Raw genomic sequence first — 20847 nt, 5'->3', positions numbered from 1 at the left:
GTTTTGTGTTTCTTGCCTTTACACATGGAAGGGCCACTTCTTGGAATATCTTCTATCCTTCTTACTTGCCTGCCTGGCAAACGTGTTGTTACCATTTTAAATGTCAGTTCAGATGTAGCTTCCTCCAGGAAACTTTCCCTGGCCGACACCACTGCATTATAAATTGTTCCATTCTCTACGAAATATGTGTTCCCTGTATATACTTACACTGTAATTATCACATAGTAGAATCATTTATTAAAGTGTCTATCTTTCCTAATAGATTAGAAACTTGTTGCACATAAGCACCGTCTTAGACATTTTGAATGCACCACATTTATCACAGAATCTAGAACATGAGAGGCAACCAATAATTTTACTCAACTGAGTTACAGAAAAACCGGAAAATTAACATCATACTGAAGATTACTTAAAAAGACATAATTCCTTGATGGGAAGTCACGAGATAAATCTCTGCATACATTCTACTCTTTTACAATGATAGCAATAATAATATCTTATGGTTTTAAGATTTATAGGTGTAGTTTCTCCAGTTACAACTTTCATTCTATAACTGGATTCTTATGCCTAATGTTAGCCAATTATAAATGAAAATGCTACAATAAATATTTAGATACTTTGAACCTATTCATACTGATTGCTTTAAAGAAATCATAACGTTAAACCTGTGGCTCTATTCATATTCTCTAAACTTTTGATAATTCTCAGGTGACTAGTCTAAAAGTAGAGTTATTCAAATCCAGATTACTTTTTACATTACATTTAATAGTTTCTAACTAATAACCATTCTACCAGGACAGGAATAGTTATGCAAGGTAATTCTCCTTCCCTGCTTCTTCGTACTTTTGGTTTGTACATTGGATTTGAAAAGCACTTTTGACAAAGATCACTGACTATACATGCAAATTAGTGTTGCCTTTAAGCTTAACTGCACCCCTCAGCCCATGCTTCCCAGGCAAATAACAAAAGGCAGCCGAATCATCCACAAAGCAAACATGAAACATTCCTCAGCCCAGCTGACATTTCAGTACAACCACTGCTTAGAAAACCAAAAATACATCTGTGCAAACTGCAGAAAATTTGGAACTAGCAGGGCTTTCTTTCAAGACTTTCATTTTATAGTGAGTTCTGAGTCCCTTAAAAACATACATCAGCCTTTATTCTCCTTTGAAAGCATCACTGTTATATTAGACGTCTGCTTAAGAAGATCCTTGGCACTGTTTGGAAGGTTTTTCACTTTATCTGAGTTGCGTTTCACTGACCTCCCAGTGGTTCCGCTTTTTCACAGAGCTGACTCTACCTTCCCCTTTCCCTTAGAGTGTGGAAATGGAAAAGTATAATGGTCATTCAGATACAGCAGTCTCACTATGAAAATTCTGATTGTTCTCACAGTATTCATCAAGAAAATTTGGTTTTCTGGCACACCATTCTTGAAAGTAGACATTAGTATAGTTGCTGGTATGTTTGGGTAATTTTCAGTATATTCTCATCTGTTTTGACTCTTCCTTTATTGGCAAGTTCTGTCAGTTTTGTTTATTAACCATACATGGTTTTAGAAATAAAAGAGTCATTTCTTAGTTTCCTTTGATTTATAAACTCCTTAGTTAAAACTTTACTTCCCTAATGTTGCTGATTATGTTTTTGACTCACTGGTATACTTTACCATTGACTGCATATTTTAAGAAACTCATTGGCTCTTGTCTCTGTTATGAAATCTAGTAGCAACTGAAACTGGGCAACTTCAGTGTTGACTTTTTTCACATCCATTCATTTACTCATTCTCAGCATTTTTGAAACAACATTTTCTTCAAAGTACATGTTAGAAGCTGGACATAGATACAATTTTATCCACAAAAACATAAAGGTATGGTGATTCCAGCTGAGAGTGACTATTCTTTGAAATTTTCATCCTCTAATTGGCTTAACTAGACTAAAATATATCGTTCTTCAGAGTTTAGTTCAAAATTAAATACTGACACATGCTACATGGCTGAACCTTGAAAACATTATGCTAAATGGAAACCAGTTTAAAAGGACCATATATTATGTGATCTCATTTATATGAAATGTCCAGAATAGGAAAATCTATTAATACACAAATAGTAGATTAGTGTTTGACGAGGGCTGGGGGAAAAGGGGAATGGGAAGCAACCACTAATAGGCAGGGGTTTCATTCAGGGTGATAAAAATATTCTAGAATTAAACTATTAAGATGTTGTACAACTGTGCATATACTAAAAAAATTATTGAATTGTACACTTTAAATGGGTGAATTGTATGGTATGTTAATTCTATCTCTATAAAGCTGTTATATTAAAATACAACTATACATACTAACATACACCAATGAATTTTTCTAAATGTTTTAATTCTACATTCTGACACTTTAAAAGCTTTGAAGAATATCTATGCGGTTAACTAGTGGCAACTGACAAGTCTATAATTCAGATAATGAAATAACAGAAAATAAGGTTAAATAGTTTGGTTAAGGTTAGCTACGTCACGTGCTTTTTTTTTTTTTTTTTTTAATTTATTTTTTTTTGGCTGCGTTGGGTCTTTGTTGCTGCGCGTGGGCTCTCCTTTTTTAGTTGCGGTGAGCGGGGGCCGCTCTTCACTGCAGTGTGCGGGCTTCCCACCGTGGTAGCCTCTCTCGTCGCAGAGCACTGGCTCCAGGCGCACGGGCTCTAGAGCGCAGGCTCAGCAGCTGTGGCTCAGGGGCCCAGCTGCTCTGCAGCACGTGGGATCCTCCCAAACCAGGGCTCGAACCCGTGTTCCCTGCACTGGCAGGCGGACTCCCAACCACTGCGCCACCAGGGAAGCCCAGTCACATGCTTTAGGTATCATAATTAGGCTAGTGTTTAATTATATAATTATGAATAGTGTCTTTCCTATCTGAAAATTTAATAAGGTGCTAATCCTCACTGCTTAACAAGTTATAAAATGCCTCTTTCACTTTTTCCTGCTTTGGTAGCTTCTCAAAGCTATTTAAATTAATTTGTAATCACTGATTATAATGCCAGGAATTGTCTAGAAAAGCAAAATTGTCTAGAAAAGTAAAACAATAAAAATGCTCATACTATTTCTCAGTTTTTTAAAGTGAAAAAAAAAAGGTTGTACTTTATGCAGGTTTGGTTTTGTTTTGTGGAGAAAATGTGCATCTAGTTACACAAATAGCCCAATTCATTTATTCTGATATTTATTCACACACACATGCTTTCTGCAAACATTGATTAAGTACTGACTATGTCTCACACATTGTCTACCACACTAAGGAATTCAAGGTCAAATCACCATCCTCAAGGTACTTACAATCCAGTGAAACTACTGCTACCAAATGAATCAGTAGAGATGGGAACACAAATATCAATGCTACTCTGAGAAAAAGATGTGTGAATACGTCACACTATTGTCTATCATCTCCAAGGGACATTTCTAAGAACAGTATTTCAATCTCCATATGTAAAAGAGACAAAGCCACATCAGAAAGGACTGGTTAATCAGGATACAAGTAATCTGTTATTACAAAAAGTTCAGCTTACTTTTATCTTTGCCTACTGCTTTCAGCAGTTCTCTGAGGTAAAGCATCCACATGACTAAAACACAGAAAAAGGTAAAAACCAGTATTTTAATCATCCAACTGAATCACTCCTCTTGTTCTGACTTCTAGAATCCTACTTCTTCTCATTTATATCTTGTCTAGGATTGTAAACAACCTCCCAAATGTTTAATCTTCATAGAAATATAAATATCTGGACATCCATAGATAAGAATCCCCGCTAACTGCTTTAAGCCAGGCCTTCAACATCTTGAGTCTGGATTATCAAAATTGCTGCTGTCTTTCTCACTGTTTTTCCTCTATAACTAAGGTATTGTTTTCTCTGGTTACTTTCAATATTTTTTCTTTGTTTTTAGTTTCTAGCAGTTTAATTATTATGTGTCTTGGTAAGGATTTCTTTAGATTTATCCTATCTGTCATTTGCTCAGAGCAGCTTCTTGATCCTGTAGGTTTATGTCCTACCAAATTTGGGAAGTTTTCAACCATTATATTTAAGAGTACTTTTTCATCTTGCCCTCTTTCTTCTCTCCTTTTGGGACTCTGATGGTAACAGTGTTAGATCTTTTGTTATGGTCCCACATATCTGAGGCTCTGTTAATTTTTTCATTGTATTTTTAATTTTTCAGATTGGGTAATTTCTATTGTTGTATCTTCCAGGTCACTGATTTCTTTCCTCTGTCCCCTCCACTCTGCTGTTGAGCCTTACCCACTGAACATTATTTTTTGGTGTTTTTTTCAATTCTAAAAATTCCATTTAGTTCTTCATTATATCTTTTATTTCTTTGCTCAGGCTTTCTATTTCTTTGCTGGCCAAGTGTTGGGGCACCTTATTATAACTTCTCAAGTATGGAAATCTAAGCTCCCCACTCAGCCTCTGTTAACATGACTAGAGATGGGGCCCAGGTTTATGTTTTAGGGTTTTTTGATTGTTGTTTTGTTTTGCTAAAGTACAGTGGTTATTGTCTGAAAGTTTTCTGTTTTGCTAGGCCACCACCTTCCCAGTCCTCTGGCTTGAAACAGCAGACTTTGTTGGGGCCCTTTTTTTTAACCTGCACCCTTGGCATTTCTAGGTTGCCAGCTTTTTCAGCTCCAAGTCTGGGATATATGAAGCAAAAGAAAGTCAAGAGACCTCACCACTGTTTTGTTCCTCAGGCTCTGATATCACTAGGCAGTCTGCCTTCTCTTCTCCTTTTTTAAGAGTCTTTAAATTAGTCTTTTAATGTCTAGACCATGCTCCCAGAAGCACAAGTCTGAATTCTGAAAATATTGTTAAAAAAAGAAAAGCTTAAGAAATTTAAAGAAATAAAATGTGATTGTTTGAAATTATAGGGGAAGATAACTTTATTTTGATGTAGTATTTTAAAATCTTTCTAAAAACTACACCAAAGCTGCTGGGTATAGTGAAAACTATGCCAGGCGAGGACAAAATGGTACAAACTTGCTCAGCATTTCCACTCATAAAACCACTGTATGGATAATAACCCAAAGGTATCACTCCAAATAACATGATCTAAATAATACATTACATAAATGTTCTATGAAGAATTGCAAAAACAAAGAGGAAGAGGGGATAGACAAGCCAACCACAGCTGCAATAGCTTCAAACAAGGTGACAAAAAAGCTTTGTAATAGAGAATTGCATTACCCCATCAAACAACAATAGCAGAAAACTAAACTAGATGAATGCCAAGTTTTAATATTCTAGAAAATTTTAATATACATTATCACTACCATTCTCCAATTTCAAGCCTTGTGCTTGTGTTCAATGACTGCAAATGGGGTGGTTAAAATGAAATCGGTCAAAATGTTAGGTCAGTTAAAAGTAAATTTTCCCCATCACTGGTTTTTATGTAATTGTAATGTTAAAGTAAGATGAGACACTTGTGCAATAATTTTCCCATTTTTCAGAATTTTGGGAGATTCCTTTTCTTTTTGAATTTCTAAATAAATTATGTGTTCTTTGATTAGCAGTTCTCTAACGAATTGGTCAATTTGCCTACAGTTCTATGTCAATTATCCTAAAACAATTTTTTTTCAGTAAACAGCAGTGTTTATTAAATTTTATGTGCTTTAATGTGCTTTTGTCAAGTTGGTAAATATTGGCCTTTTTCTAAGTTATTTTGTTAAAATTAATTTTAAGTTAATTTTCAAACAAGGCCAATACTACTTATTGGGCTATATTTTTTAAGTATATTTTTATTTTGCATTTACATTTAAGCAGTTTTTACATGAAACAATCATTGCCACTTCAAGAGTGGGCATCATCACTATTTGATACTTTTTTGTCTTTTAAGACTTGAATCCACAGTAAAAAGCATGTGCAATCTCAATATGACTCCTGGAAGAAAACAGTTCTGGGCTTGGATTGCACAGTGAAGTGGGAATGCTGTTTTATCTGCCAGCATCCCTTCCTTGGTGGAGTTGTCAATACATGAGCACACCATAACTCTCACAATAGATGCATATAAACCTACAAGGGCCAAACATAAATTCTTCCATGAGCCAAAATGTTACCTATTTTTAGCTTATGCTTATAATTTGAGTTCAAGAACTTGCAACTTAAAGTCCTGACAAATACTTCAGTATATGTGAAAGAAAACAAATTATAAAATGCCAACAAGAAAAGTGTCTGTCAAGTAGCCATAATGTCCTCATAGAAGGGTGAAAGAATCTAAAATCATTGAAGATAATCAATCAAGCTGAATGGCTGGAGAAAAATGTAATTCATTTGTGCTTTCAAATAAATTATTAAAATTCAAAAACATTGCCAATAAACAGGGCATACATAACTGGCTAAAGTAAAATTAAGAAAATAGCCTGAAGTATTTTTAATAAAACAGAAAAATATGTTTAAAGATGAAGAAACTTACCAAACTACTCTAAAATTACTAGTATGTTAAAAAACAATAAATAGAAAAAGACATAGATATAGATATGGATGGATTTAGGTTTATAGATATTTCTCAATTTATTTTGGGGGGCCTGCTCTTTTGACTAAATTTTTTTTTATCCCTTTTTTGTTGTTGTTCTAAAATGCCAGCCTCAGCATTGTCTTTTAAGACAAAGTTATACTTATGGATGTGGGTATTATTTTCCATCTCACAAAACTAAAATTAACTGTTAGCACAGGAACAATTTCCTACTCAACTGTTTGAAATAGTGGTATAGTCCCATGTAAGTACAAAAACAACCAAGGGAAGAAATGGCTTTATCTTATCTCATCAGACTCATACTATCTGCATCTCTTGAGTAGGCCTAGCTAAAACAATTTAATCTTCCCCAAGGGTTTGAGACAAAAACAAACCACACAAACGACAAAAACAAAACCTGACTGGCTCTAAACAGACAATACCTTAATAAGAAACAGAGAATAAAGAAAAAGAAATTGGGAGAAAAGATTTCCATTTGAATCTTTGCTCTTACATACTTTCCATCTCTCCCATTACAAAATACACTTAACATGATGCTTATTTTCTTCTCCTTGTTTTCTCATGGAAGCAGGACCAGCTACATAATTTGTACAAAATGAAAATGAGGGTCTCTTCTTTAAAAATCATTAAGAATTTCAGCAAGGAGCATTAAGCCACATATTGGGTCCTTCTAAGCATGGATCCCTTAAAAACTGCATAGGTCACATACTCATGAAGCCAGCCACGCAAGGAAGTATAAATCATAAAACATATAAAGCAATTTGGCAATAATCATCAAGATCACTATATACGCACATGCTCTTTTACCCTCCCCCCCGCCATTTCCAGCGCTCTATACAAAAGAATAATCAGTTTTGTACATTTACATATAAAATAAAATATATTTGTCCCAGTGTTATTGTAATAATGGAAAATTGGAAAATTTAATAGAATAATTTGTAACCTTTTAAAAAGATGTTAGTAAAAACATTTTCTTAATGACATTATAAAATGCTGTTAAGTGAGAAAAATATGACACAAAGCTAGAAACATAGCCTGCTCCATCTCTCTCCTTCTCCTTAACTCTACTATTTTCTTCTACATACATTCTCAAAACTGAAAGGGCATTTAGTAAAATATTAATAGTGGTTAACTATGGGTTATGGAATTAGGCATGATTATTATTTTCTTCTTTATGGTTTTATGAGTATTTTACATTTTCTAATGAACATTTGTTATTTTTCTAACTAGGGAGAAAGAAGAAGAAAATAATAATAAAGTAAACCTTTCACCTAAAACTGACAGTTCCTAAGCAAACAGTTGGGAGCAATAAACTCTTTGAACAGTAATACAAGTAGACCTACTGCAAACAAGTCACATTCTCACTCTCTCCAGTAAGTCCTCTAGAGAAGCAAAATTTAGTGCAAAAAGCAGTGTTTCAGCTCAGTGTATATAGTTTCTTGGTCTACTTGCCCTGCTAGCTTTTTCCATTTACTACATCATTGAACAGACTCAGTGCCATTATTTTTAATGTACTGGTTAACAAATTCTGGACATGAAACTATTTTAAATGGTTTTATATAGAGTACGTGCCAATGACTTAGTCCCAGAACAAAGGTTATCCTGTTGTCAAAGCAATAATGATCATGTGCTGACTGAGGCTAGAGATGGTGGTTAGAAAAAGAGTTCAGAGTTTTGAAATGTCCTAGCTTGGGTCCACAGCAAAGCCTGAGACAAGGATTTGGGTATAGGTAGTTTATTTGGCAGGTGATCATAGGGATCACCTGCAGTAAAGGAGCAGAGTGAAAAGTAGGGGGATAAACAATGAACAACAGCAGGATCATTACTGAACTGTTTATTGCTATGGGCAACTGGGATTCATTTGTTCTGGGAACTATCTGAGGTACTGTATAGAATGCTTCTTGGAATTTTGCCACCAAAAGGTAAGAAGCTGAGGCATTAAACTTCTGAATTGTTTGAGGGTTTTCCTGGAGGCATTAACTTCCCTACACTTCCATGATACCTGCACACGAGCTGGGAAAGACTCCCCAAGGCCTTGGAGAAAGGCACAGAGGATGTTTGAGATGAGATGCTATCAAGATGCTTAGAACTGTTCACCATAACTGTAGCTGAAATCAGAGGTGGGCCGAAGAAATCTGACATGGAGCTCCAAAAATGTCCATAATTGAAGAACAAAAATGAGGGAAAATGGAAGTGCAGGAGTAAATGTTTTGCAATGTGACCTTAGTGCAGATAAAGAAAACTGAAGAGAAGTATATCTAGTTCGATGTGCCTGCATTTGTTAGTGAGGAGGTAGAGGAGACCAGAGGAAAGTAGGCTCATAGGTCAGGGCACAGTTCTTTCATGTGATCTATGCTCTAGAAAAAAAATCATGGGCAAATTGAAGATGTTGGACATTGCATCTTGGAGAGGCAAATTGAAAAACTACTCCCAGATGCATGTGGGAATCCTCCACTTGCCATCCTATTAAAGTGAAATATATTTTCCCTATAATTTTTTCCTTTGTCAAACATCCAAATAGTTCTGCATCTCTGTATATATATTAGAGTCTATTTTTAGGAATCATTCTTTCAGTGCTTCTTAAACAATCAATTCAAAAGCAATCATTAACCACAGGTTTATTCACTATAATGGAACTAGAAACACCTTGGACAGTCAGGTCATTTCTGTCAAGTCCAGAGTAGGTTATGTGACATATCCCCTCTCACCACAGTTGCCTTGAAAGAAATGTTCAGTGACTTGTAGGGACATGACAAATGCACTGCAATAAACTGTTTGGTGAGTCCCCCTCAGTGATTTCTCAGCATTTTATCCGTGTCCCTGTTGTAGCACTTAACACGGTCTACAGTAATGCATCCTGTTACATGTCTAACTCCTCAGAAACAGCAAGCTTCACGGTAAGTGAGACCTCATCTTATCCACCTCTGCACACACAATGCCCAGCACATTGCCCGATGCAGAGTAGGTGACCAATTCAAATTTGCTGACTGAGTAGGCAAAGCATTTTCCAGGTTAACATTCCCTGACTTGTATCAAACAGATCAACACTGACATGGCTTAATCCACCCGAGATCTGAACTTGGTTCTGCCACTACCAAGCAGGGTAACCTTGGATAAGTCAACAACCTTTCCTCAATCTCATTTTTTCTCATCTATATAATTAAGGGGGTTGAGAAGCTAATCCCTATGGCGCCTTCAAGCTCCTACAGTCGATGATCTATGTGTCACAGGTGTTAGCTCATTAGAACGCACTGAAGGAATTCTGTCCCCAAGTCCCTACCGAGCTCGCCAAAGTACCTTCGTGTACCCTTTGACTAATGTTGTGTTTATGTGTAAGTGTGTAGATATGATAAAAGGGAAATTAGATTTTTAAAAGAGGAGCCTAGTAAGGTTTGTACCTTTGTTTTCTTAAAGTTTTGAAAGCCGGTGCCTGTGTTTCCTTCAGAAGATTTTCTGTCATCTCCTTTACGTTTCATTTCAATTAATAATCTTGGTTTTGACGGTCTGGGGATGCCTGTTAACCTGTCAATAGCAAGAAGTAGCATTTGTGTCAATCAATGCACACTTTATTTTTGTAACTCTAACTTCTGGTTAAGCAATAAACAACAACAACAATAAAAAACCTAGAAATTTAATTCACTCTTCCAACACATTTTAATGTAATGTCAGGCACTGTGCTAACTCTAGAAACTGGGAAACAAATTAGAGATGTCTTAATGAGCTAAGAAATAAAGTGAATGCAAAACAATATTTCTGTTATTTATGAATACCTCAGGAACTATAGAATTTTATTTTAATAAATAAATGTTTATCTTTAGTACTGTTTTACTCAGGTATTCTAAAGAAACAAGATAGCAACTGAAAAATAAAATGCAAATAAAAATCATGGAATCTATGTTCAAAGAAAGGCAGTTAATTGAAAACTATAGTTTAATGAATTGAAATCTTTGAGGAGGAAGAAATAGAAAAACATATTTTAGAATAGCAATTATATTAATCAGGTAACCTTAACCTATTTTGAGGGATTTTTTTTAGATGCTTTTTCCAAATTTTCGTTCCAAAAGTATACTTGAATGACCTTGCCTTAAAGGGCATTCACTAAACCCAAATTAGATTCTCAGTCTTCCAGGTCACTAACAGAAAGTGATACACACATATGTGTGACAGTATCTCAAAGTGTTGTGACTTAGGCAAGAGGGTAAATATGTATTCACTGTACCCCGAGGGCAAAGAGGGTATATGTAAACTGGCAATGGTTCCAAGTGGTGGTATTGGAAAAATATAATGTTGAATCCCAAAGGAGGAAATTCAGAAGGGAATGCCACAGACTCATGAGTACATTTGTATTAAAAGAAATGATCAGACAACAACTTGGATGAATTTCCAGGGAATTAGGCTGAGTGAAAAAAAGCCAATCCCAGAAGGTTACATCCTATATTATTCCATTTATATAACATCCTTGAGATGACAAAATTATAGACATGGAGTACAAATTAGAGTTGACCCTTAAACAATGCAGGGTTTAGGGATGCTGACATAATAAAAAATCCACCATATAATTTATAGTAGACCCTCCGTATTCCAGGTTCCTAGTACCCACAGTTCCTCCATATCTGAGATTCCTCCATACCTGTGGTTCCCCATCCATGGATTCAACCAACAGTGGATCATGCAGTACTGTGGTATTTACCATTAAACAAAAAACTGGTGTATAAGTGGACCCGCATAGTTCAAACCCATGTTGTTCAAGGGTCAGCTGCAGTGGTTTTCAGAGAAAGTGTGTGTGGAGGAGGGGGGAGGGGGGGAGTGGGAAGTTGGGTATGGATATAAAAGGACAACAGTAGGAACGCTTGTAATGATAGAACTGTTCAGTATCTTGACTGTGGTGGTAGAAACACAAACTTTACATGTGACAAAATTGCACAGAACTAAATATACACACACAAGCACACACACACAGATACAAGTACATATAAAGTGAGAAATCTGAATAACATCAGTGAATTTTATCAATGTCAATTTACTGATTGCAATATTACTCAATAGTTAAGCAAGATGTTATCGTTAGAGAAAATGCTTAATGAGCAAATAGGATTTCTTCATACTATTTCTTACAACTGCATGTGAATCTACAATCATCTTAAAATAAGAGGACTTCCCTGGTGGCACAGTGGTTAAGAATCCACCTGCCAGTGCAGGGGACATGGGTTCGAGCCCTGGTCCGGGAAGATCCCACATGCCGCGGAGCAACTAAGCCTGTGCACCACAACTACTGAGCCTGCGCTCTAGAGCCCAAGAGCCATAACTACTGAGCCCACGTGCTACAACTACTGAAGCCCACGGGCCTAGAGCCCGTGCTCCGCCACAATAGAAGCCACCACAGTGAGAAGCCTGCACACCACAACGAAGAGTAGCCCCCGCTCACTGCGACTAGAGAAAGCCCACACACAGCAATGAAGACCCAATGCAGCAAAAATAAATAAATAAATTTTTTTAAAAATCAATGAGAGAAGTACAGACAATACATTAGAAAAATGACTGAAAGACTTGAAGTCACTGAACAAGAAGGAAACTCAAATGACAAATCTATGAAAGGTTATTAGGTTCAATTGGCAAATAGGAAAATTCAAATTAAAATGACTTAGATATGACTATAGAGATTGACTGAAAATTAGAACATAGGATAAAACTAAATGTTGGTAAGATGGAAACAATCAGAAATTTGATCCACTACTGGTGGGGATATAAATAACTATAACAACTTTGGAAAACATTTTCTGATAAAATTGAAATGTTCATACATTTCAACCCAGAAATTCTACTCCTAGGCATGAGAGAAATGCTTACATGGATGTGCCAGAATGCATGCTCGTTAGAATATTCACAGCTACATACTTTGTTTTGGACAAAAGCTGGAAACAACTCAAGTGTCCATTCACAGTAGGAGGGTTAAATAAATTGGAGTATATGAATACAATGGAATTACATGTAGCAAAAAATATATATATAATACATATACATATGATACGTATACTCGTATGATATATAGCCACACACTAGAACATGTATGAATCTAGGAGGATATCATATTAAGCTAAATATACAGGAAACAAAATAATAACTACTATATTGTTCCACTAATATAAAGTTTTAAAGCAGCTATCTTGTTTAAGAAGCGGTATACAGGTGGTATGTATATATGCAAAGGTGGAAAGAAAAGAGCAACTTGGAAGTTAACATAGAGGGGCTTCCCTGGTGGCTCAGTGGTTACGAATCCACCTGCCAATTCAGGGGACACAGGTTCGAGCCCTGGTCTGGGAAGATCCCACATGCCGCGGAGCAACTAAGCCCATGTGCCACAACTACTGAGCCCCCGTGCCACAACTACTGAAGCCCACGTGCCTGGAGCCCATGCTCCATGACAAGAAAAGCCACTGCAACGAGAAGTCCACACACTGTAATGAAGAGTAGCCCCCTCTCGCCGCAGCGAAAACCCAACGCAGCCAAAATTAAATTTATATATAAAAAAAAGAAAACATTCTTGTTTTCTTAAAAAAAAAAAATTGTTTTAATAAATAAATAAAATAAAAGTTAACATAGAGATTACCCATAGAAGAGGGGTTTGGATAGGATAAGAAACAAAAGGGGAGGAGTTCTGAAGTCCTCCAGTGTCCGGTAGAACACTGTTTCTTGACCTGAGGGGTGATAACACGTGCTTGCTTCATAATCATTAGGCTATCTATAAATATATTTTCACAATAAAAATATGTTAAAATGTTGCAAGCTTAAAAAACATGATAGAACACTTGCCATTTGGTTTGATTGTCTGCTTTACTGAGTAACAGCAGACCCAATTTAAAAGACAGTAACACGAAGTCAAATATACAAAGTCAGCTGAAAGTTACAGCATCTCTAAATATTAAACTCTTCACTGATTAAAAGTTCTTTCTCTTCCATAGACTTTAGCTGAAGCCCAGTAGGAAAGAGAAATGGGAAGGGGAAAACGAGTTCCATCCTTCTTCCAAGGACCTTGACTTCTCCTTTGCATTGGGCCAAGGTTTGTACCTACCACACCATGCACGACCCAGATGCCATCAGGTCCCTTTCTCTATGGTATGTATCCTGTGTGTGTTTGGGTTGAAGCACTACCTGACACTAAAGGAAAGATTTGGAGAGAAAAAAAATTTTTTTTGATATTTTCTTACAACCTAAGAAAATATCAAGTGCACATGGAAACAATTAGGTGTCCAAAATACAAGAATTTTTATTAAATGGTGCATGGAGATTGAATAGGCATAAATAATTTTTCCCTTGGTTGGAGCAATCTACACTGAGTACATTAGTCTTTGTTTCTCCTCATCCAGAACATTTATTTCTGATCTTGAACTTTCTTCTGGTACCATAGTAAGCACTTCATAAATATTTGTAGAATAAGTATGTTTTTATTTAATAAAATCATATTTTTATTATGACTTTAAATGAAAACAAATTTTATGCTTTCACATGCATAGAAAAAAAAGACTAGAATAAAATAGACCAGAAATACTTTCTTCTTTTTTTGCATTGTGGTATACTTTACATTTTCTCATTTCCTTTTCATGATTAGAGGAATAAACAACTGAAAAGAGTGATTTGAAAAATAAAACTGAAAGTCATAATTTAATGATCAATTTAAGTCATTGAAAATATAAACCAGAATAGTCAAGCTCACCATTATTTTGATGGATGTTTATTACCAGAGTCTTAGGAAATGTGACCTCACTGACTTTAGATTTGTTTTGTTTAGTAACTGTGATGTTGCCTCATAAAATGAGAGGTATCAGTGGGAATAGATACTCCTTATTCAATTACAGTTTTAGCCTTTGCAATTCAATTTGGAAGTCAAGATTGATTACCGTATTTAAGTGTTTATAATTCCTTTTTCCCTCCTCCTCCCTTAATCCAGAATTTAAGTTCTGCATATAATTCTTCATGTGATAATTATTTGTGCATTAAATCTGCATAACTCTGTAGAATAAGGACGTGTGATTTCTCTGAAAGTTTCCATTTCCCAAACAAGAAAAAAGAATGCAGTAGCAGTAAGGCCTGTATCTCCTGAGTTGTCATAATCGAGTTGTACACAGCCTCCCATGGCCAGTCTCTGATTTCACCCTACATCCCTCTTGAAGCAAGACTCATTTCTAAAAAGCAAATCATTTCCCAAGACATTAGAGAGCTAACAGGCTTTACTAGAGATTACATAGAAGAGATGAGCGTTTATGTATCTGTGGCAAAACACAGCATTTTTACTTCAGTGTAAGTAATCTGCACTGGCCATCTCTTCCCAAGTCCGTTTTCTTCCCTGCTGACTTCCAAATCTTTTGTCTCCAACCCCACTCCTACCCAGCCCTCCTTCAACCTCTCTGACTGTACTCTCTTTCATTACTTTCCCTTTTTTAGCCAGAGAAATGTACGTGTGTCTGATCTTCCAAAATCACATCATCACACCCATCATGTGAAGTTGTTTTCAAACATGCAAAAGACCAAAAAACTGAGGACAAAGATTAGTTGTGTATGTGAGTGCGTGTGTGTGCGCGTGTGCACATAGGCATTTACCCGTGCAAGCATTTAAGAAATATATGGTCTTTAACAGAGGCACCCTCTTCAGAAAGGGGAAAGGAAGTAGGGCAAAGGGATGTAACTAATATTTTTCTCTGAAAAATGTTTTTCTGTCACATTAAAAAGAATTTTTTCTTCAACCTTTGTAATGTTTCTGAAATTGTGATGCACCTTGCAACTGATATGCACATTTACTGTGGTAGTGTTCTATTTTTCTCCAAAACTTTTACCGAGATTGCTAGCCATCTCACAATATCTAGTACCTACCAATTGAGGAATATGCTGTGTATCTTTCTTAGAATTTTCTCTATTGCTTTTTAAATTATGGTTTCACAAAAGTCATACTTCCTCACTGCATCTGGTGATATAACTGTAAAGATAAACACGTGCAATGACGTATAAAGAAAAAAATTAGTTCCCTCTTCCTAACTCCCCCTCCTGAGGTTACCAGCATTAGCAATGTACTGATATTCTTTGACGTAACCAGGGGAGCTCAGACATAGTATAGTGCAGGCTTTCTGGCTGTGATAATTTTAACAAAAATAAAATCATATTACCTTATGTAATTTTCGTATTTAAAATACATCATGGATATCACTTATAGTTAATAAATCTCTAACTTATTTTCAATATCTTTATGGTATCTATCTATGGTAATCCATAGCATAGATGTGTCAGAATTTATTCAACCATTTCCCCCACTCAGGTAATTTCCAGTTTTTCTTTATGCCAACTTCCAGCAATTCTTCAATACATATTGTCATACCTATATCCTCATGTACCAGTGCCTTTGTTTTTACAAGGTAGATCCCCACAAGTGGGATTGCTGGATTAAATAATATGTGCATAATAATTTTAACATACATTTCTAGATAAATTTCCCGATGTTTTAAAGATTCTCACTGCCATCAGCAGCATCATGATGCGGCCCATTCCCCTACAATCTCACCAGCATTCTTGTAATTGCTCATTTCAATCTTTTCCAGTCTAATGGATGAAAATGGTCTCATACTCTAATTTTCATTTTCCTCACTAATAGTAAGATGAGGCATTTTTTCACACGTCTTAGCCATTTGGGCATCATCTTCTCTCTCTAGGCTACTTTCCTACTGTGCCATCTTTTTCATGTAAAACACTTTGTAAGATCTTATTACTCATTAGGGATATTTACTTTTTGTCAGTAACATATGTTGCAAACATTCTTTTGCAGTTTACCATTTTCTGTCAGTCTCATTCTGTAATATACTTGAAAAATTTTTTTATGTAGGCAAATATGTCTGTCTTTTACTCTTTTGTTTAGGATGCTATCCCTCACCCTGAGACTAGAATCTTGTAGATTTTCGTCTAATGTTTTCAGTGTTTTATTTTTATTTACTTTTTTGCTTTAATGAGGTATAGTTTACATACAACAAAATTCACTCATTTTAAGCACACAGGTTGATGAATTTTGGTAATTGTATATAGTCATGTAACCTCCACCAAAATCAAGCTGTTGAAGAGATCCATCATCCTGAAATGTTTTCTCATACCACTTCACAATTGATGCCCTCTCCTGACCCTTGACCACAGTCGCTTCCTGTCACTATAGCTTTACCTTTTCTAGAATTTTGTAGTAATGGACTCATAAAGTACATAATCTTTCATGTTTGTCTTCTCTCGTATGTTTGAGTTGCATCCACATTTTCACGTATATTAATATTTACCTCACTTTCATTGCTGAGCAATGTCCATAGTGTGGATAATTCATAACTTCATTATCTAACTACCAGTTAATTGATATTTGAAATTATTCTAGTTTTTGGTTAGGTCAAAAATCCAGAAATAGCAAAATTAAAACCACTATATCAATTAATATTATTTAGTAAGCGTTTATTGTGTATATAAAAACAGTTCACAAGCTGAGGGCTTCCAAATTTGAAGACTGATATGAAGCTCAGGGGCATGAAGTTACAGGATGGTTTATAAAGTGAAAAATGAGGAAACTGTTAGCCTTTATGACAACTGGTTATTACAACGGGGGTTTCCAGATGGCAAAGGATTGATTGAAAGTGATTATCTCATACTATTTTCAGGAAGATGACCTGTTTCTTTTGATTGTCAGAGGCATTTACAAGAAATAACCTTAAGTTAAGCTTTGCTTATGCTCATGAAATGAGCTAGATTTAGTTTTGCTTACGTGGCTTAATGGTTTTGTCGGCTCAGGGAATTCTCAAGTCTGGTCTCTATTTTGTGTTTAATTTTAACAGTTACTATGCATAATGTTATAACATTATTGTAGTATTATTATATATTAAAATATTATTATTTACTAAAATATAAAAGTCTCTGTGTAAAAGACTTTATATGGACATACCCATTTCATTTCTCTTGAATAAATATCTAGACTTAAGATTGCTGGGTTATATGGTAAGTGTATGTTTAACTTTATAAAATACTGCCATATTGTCTTTCAAAGTGGCTGGGCCATTTTGCATTCTCAACCGAAATGTATAGTTTCCAGTTCCACATTCTGTCCAGCACTTGGTATTGTCAAGCTTTTTCATTTTAGCCATTCAAATGGTGTCCAGTGGTCTCTCATTGTGGTTTTCATTTGAATTTACATGATAATAATGATGTTGAGCATCTGTCAAGTGTCTGTTCAAATCTTTTCCCCTTTTTAAAAAAGCTGGGTTGTTTTCCTTATTAAGTTGTAAGTAAGTAAGTGTTCTTCATATATTCTGGATGCAAGTCCCCTGTCAGAAATATGTTTTGCAAGTATTTTCTTACAATCTATGGCTAGTCTTTTCATTTTCTTAACTGTCTTTCATAGAACAAAGGTTTTTATTTTGATGAAGACGTTTTATCCATTTTTCAATTTTTTCTTTTTTCATCATGTTTAGGAAATCTTTGTCTAGTCCAATGTCACAAGGATTTTATTATGTTTTCTTCTAAATATTTAATAGTTTAAGGTCTTTTTTTTTTAACATCTTCATTGGAGTATAACTGCTTTACAATGGTGTGTTAGTTCTGCTGTATAACAAAGGGAATCAGCTACACATATACATATATCCCCATATCTCCTCCCTCTTGCGTCTCCCTCCCACCCTCCCTATCCCATCCCTCTAGGTGGTCACAAAGCACCGAGCTGATCTCCCTGTGCTAAGCAGCGCTTCCCACTAACTATCTATTTTACATTTGGTAGTGTATATATGTCCATGCCACTCTTTCACTTCGCCCCAGCTTACCCATAGTTTAAGGTTTTATGGCTAGATCTCTGACCCATCTTGAGTTAACTGTTGTATATGGCATGAGGTAAGAGTTGAGGTACATTTTTCTATACAGATAAATCTAGTTGTCCCAGCTCTATTTTTTAAATTGAGAATTCATCTGCAATTAATTTTATGTGCTATGAGGCAGGATTCTAGCTGAATATTTTTTCTGATGGATAATCAGTCATACCAATATTTTCTATCATCTAAGGCATCCTATTCCTACAGTATTGAAATATTATACTTATTATTTCTTAAATTCCTATTCATAATTGTAACTATTTCAAGACTTCATTCTCTTCTACTGATTTGATTATTTCTGTAATTATAATCTGAAACAGAATTCTTGGTTCCCAGCCTCTTAACCTGTCTCTCTTTCCACTTTTTCTCATTTCATTAGGTGGCACTACCGTCTACCTAGGTACTAGCCTTTATTTCTCTCCTTTCCTCGTCCTTATAATCAATCCACCACTTTTCCCGCCACATTATAAATATTTCACTCCATCTCCATTGCTAAGAGAGTCATCCAGGCTCCCATGATCTTATCTTGCACCTGTCTTTTCCATGCCCACTAACTGTACCCACACTGGCCATCTTTCTGTTCTTTGTCCATCCAAGTTTGTATCTGGCCCAGGACCTTTGAACGTGCCATTCCCTCTGTCTGGGATAATCTTCCTTCATCCTAACTACCTCTTTTGCTTCTTTCAGGTCTCATGTTAAATGATAATTCAGATCTTTGGAAATATTTCATATGTAATGTCCCCCTGACTATAATCCTACTATTGCTAGTTTGCGTATGAGGTGGGTACTCACCCAGGAATTTGCATAATTAATAAGCTGCACATGGGCAACATCTACTGCGATCAGGCACTGGATCCTTCCATTCTTGAAAGACCTCTCCCCATCTTTGTAAAGTGTGAGCCAGCAGCCAGCGCCAGGGTTGTTGCTCAGGGATAAAGAACAGCAAAAGATTAGCCTTGATCAAACTGATTACTACCCATCAGGGTGCTCATAAAAATGCCTTCTGGGATGTCACAGACTCGAAGTATGAGAATAGCTCTGGGCTCACCGTCAGATGAGGAGCAGAAGGTTCTGTGACCACATGGCATGTTCCTAAATAGCAGTCCACTCTAGAGGAATATTCGCTTTAGTCCTGGACAAAGTGTACCTGGAGAAGTTAATACTGCTGACAAATAGGCCCTCCACACTTGGGGAGGGGCCCTTCAGGAGGCCTTGGGCATCATCCATAGAGAAGGGTCACACTGGGCTTGCTTGCCCACTCTACAGAATTCCTGTGTGTGTGTGTGTGTGTCGCTTCACTCATTCTGGCTCCACTTCTCCAGGTGCTGTGTATTCAGAATGTTCAGTGCTGCAGCTGCAGCTGCCACTGTTGTTGTTGCTGTGACAATTCTTAGCAGTTTGTTATTGTTCTAGGTGAGAGTGAGCCCTGGGGCACACCTTCCCCACTAAATTTCTCCCTTAAGCTCCAAATGCCATTTGACTCATTCTCCATTATAATCATCAGAGGACCTTTAGCAATTCTAAGGGAGTTATTACTTTCTTTCACATCTTTTCTCAAATATCTGATTGCAATTCAGCTCTCCAGGGAAAATCCAAGCTGCCTCTTTATCTTTATGAAGAGAAAGTGTGAATTTTATCCCAGATTCATAATTTTAAAGCTGAAAGGGAGCTTGAATACATTCTAATTATGTCTCCACATTTTACACATGAAAAAAAAAAGTTTCTGATGTGCCTAGGACAAGATCTGATATGCATGGCAATCAATAAAAAGTGTATTCAATGAAAGAATGAAGTTTAGGGAATCATGACTTCTCTAAGATCACACAAGTCTGTAGCAGAACAAAGATTAGAATAAGATTTTCTCATTCCAAAACTGAGCCCATTTATAAAAACAAATGGATTGGGAGAGGGGCAAGATGGCGGAAGAGTAAGACGCGGAGATCACCTTCCTTCCCACAGATACAGTAGAAATACATCTACACGTGGAACTGCTCCTACAGAACACCCACTGAACGCTGGCAGAAGACGTCAGACCTCCCAAAAGGCAAGAAAATCCCCACGTACTTGGGTAGGGTAAAAGAAAAAAGAAATAACAGAGACAAAAGAATAGGGACGGGACCTGTGCCAGTGGGAGGGAGCCGTGAAGGAGGAAAGGTTTCCAGGCACTAGGAAGCCCCTTTGCGGGCAGAGACTGCGGGTGGCAGAGGGGGGAAGCTTCGGAGCCGCGGAGGAGAGCGCAGCCACAGGGGTGCGGAGGGCAAAGCGGAGAGACTCCCGCACAGAGGCTCGGCACCAACCAGCACTCACCAACCCAAGAGGCTTGTCTGCTCACCCGCCGGGGCGGGCGGGGGCTGGGAGCTGAGGCTCGGGCTTTGGTGCTAGCCAGGAGGGAGTCTGGGAAAAAGTCTGCAGCTGCCGAAGAGGCAAGAGACTTTTTCTTGCCTCTTTGTTTCGCGGCGCGCAAGGAGAGGGGATTCAAAGCGCTGCCTAAACG

General features: G+C 36.7%; 1 long non-coding RNA gene across 1 annotated transcript in view; it reads right to left on the bottom strand.

Annotated features, from left to right (window-relative positions):
- LOC309634313 overlaps positions 1-20249 on the bottom strand; it is a 247344-nt gene extending 227095 nt beyond the window's left edge. The window contains exon 1 of the long non-coding RNA XR_014247970.1: positions 9885-20249. This is a non-coding gene — a long non-coding RNA (uncharacterized lncRNA). The remainder of the gene's footprint in view (positions 1-9884) is intronic.
- Positions 20250-20847: the final 598 nt, after the last annotated feature.

This window comes from Balaenoptera borealis (genome assembly GCF_965194805.1).
Source record: "Balaenoptera borealis genome assembly, chromosome: 8".
In the NCBI taxonomy this organism is placed as follows: domain Eukaryota; kingdom Metazoa; phylum Chordata; class Mammalia; order Artiodactyla; family Balaenopteridae; genus Balaenoptera; species Balaenoptera borealis.
Note: the sequence above shows the minus strand (reverse complement) of the source record. Positions and strands in the feature narration are given on the sequence as shown.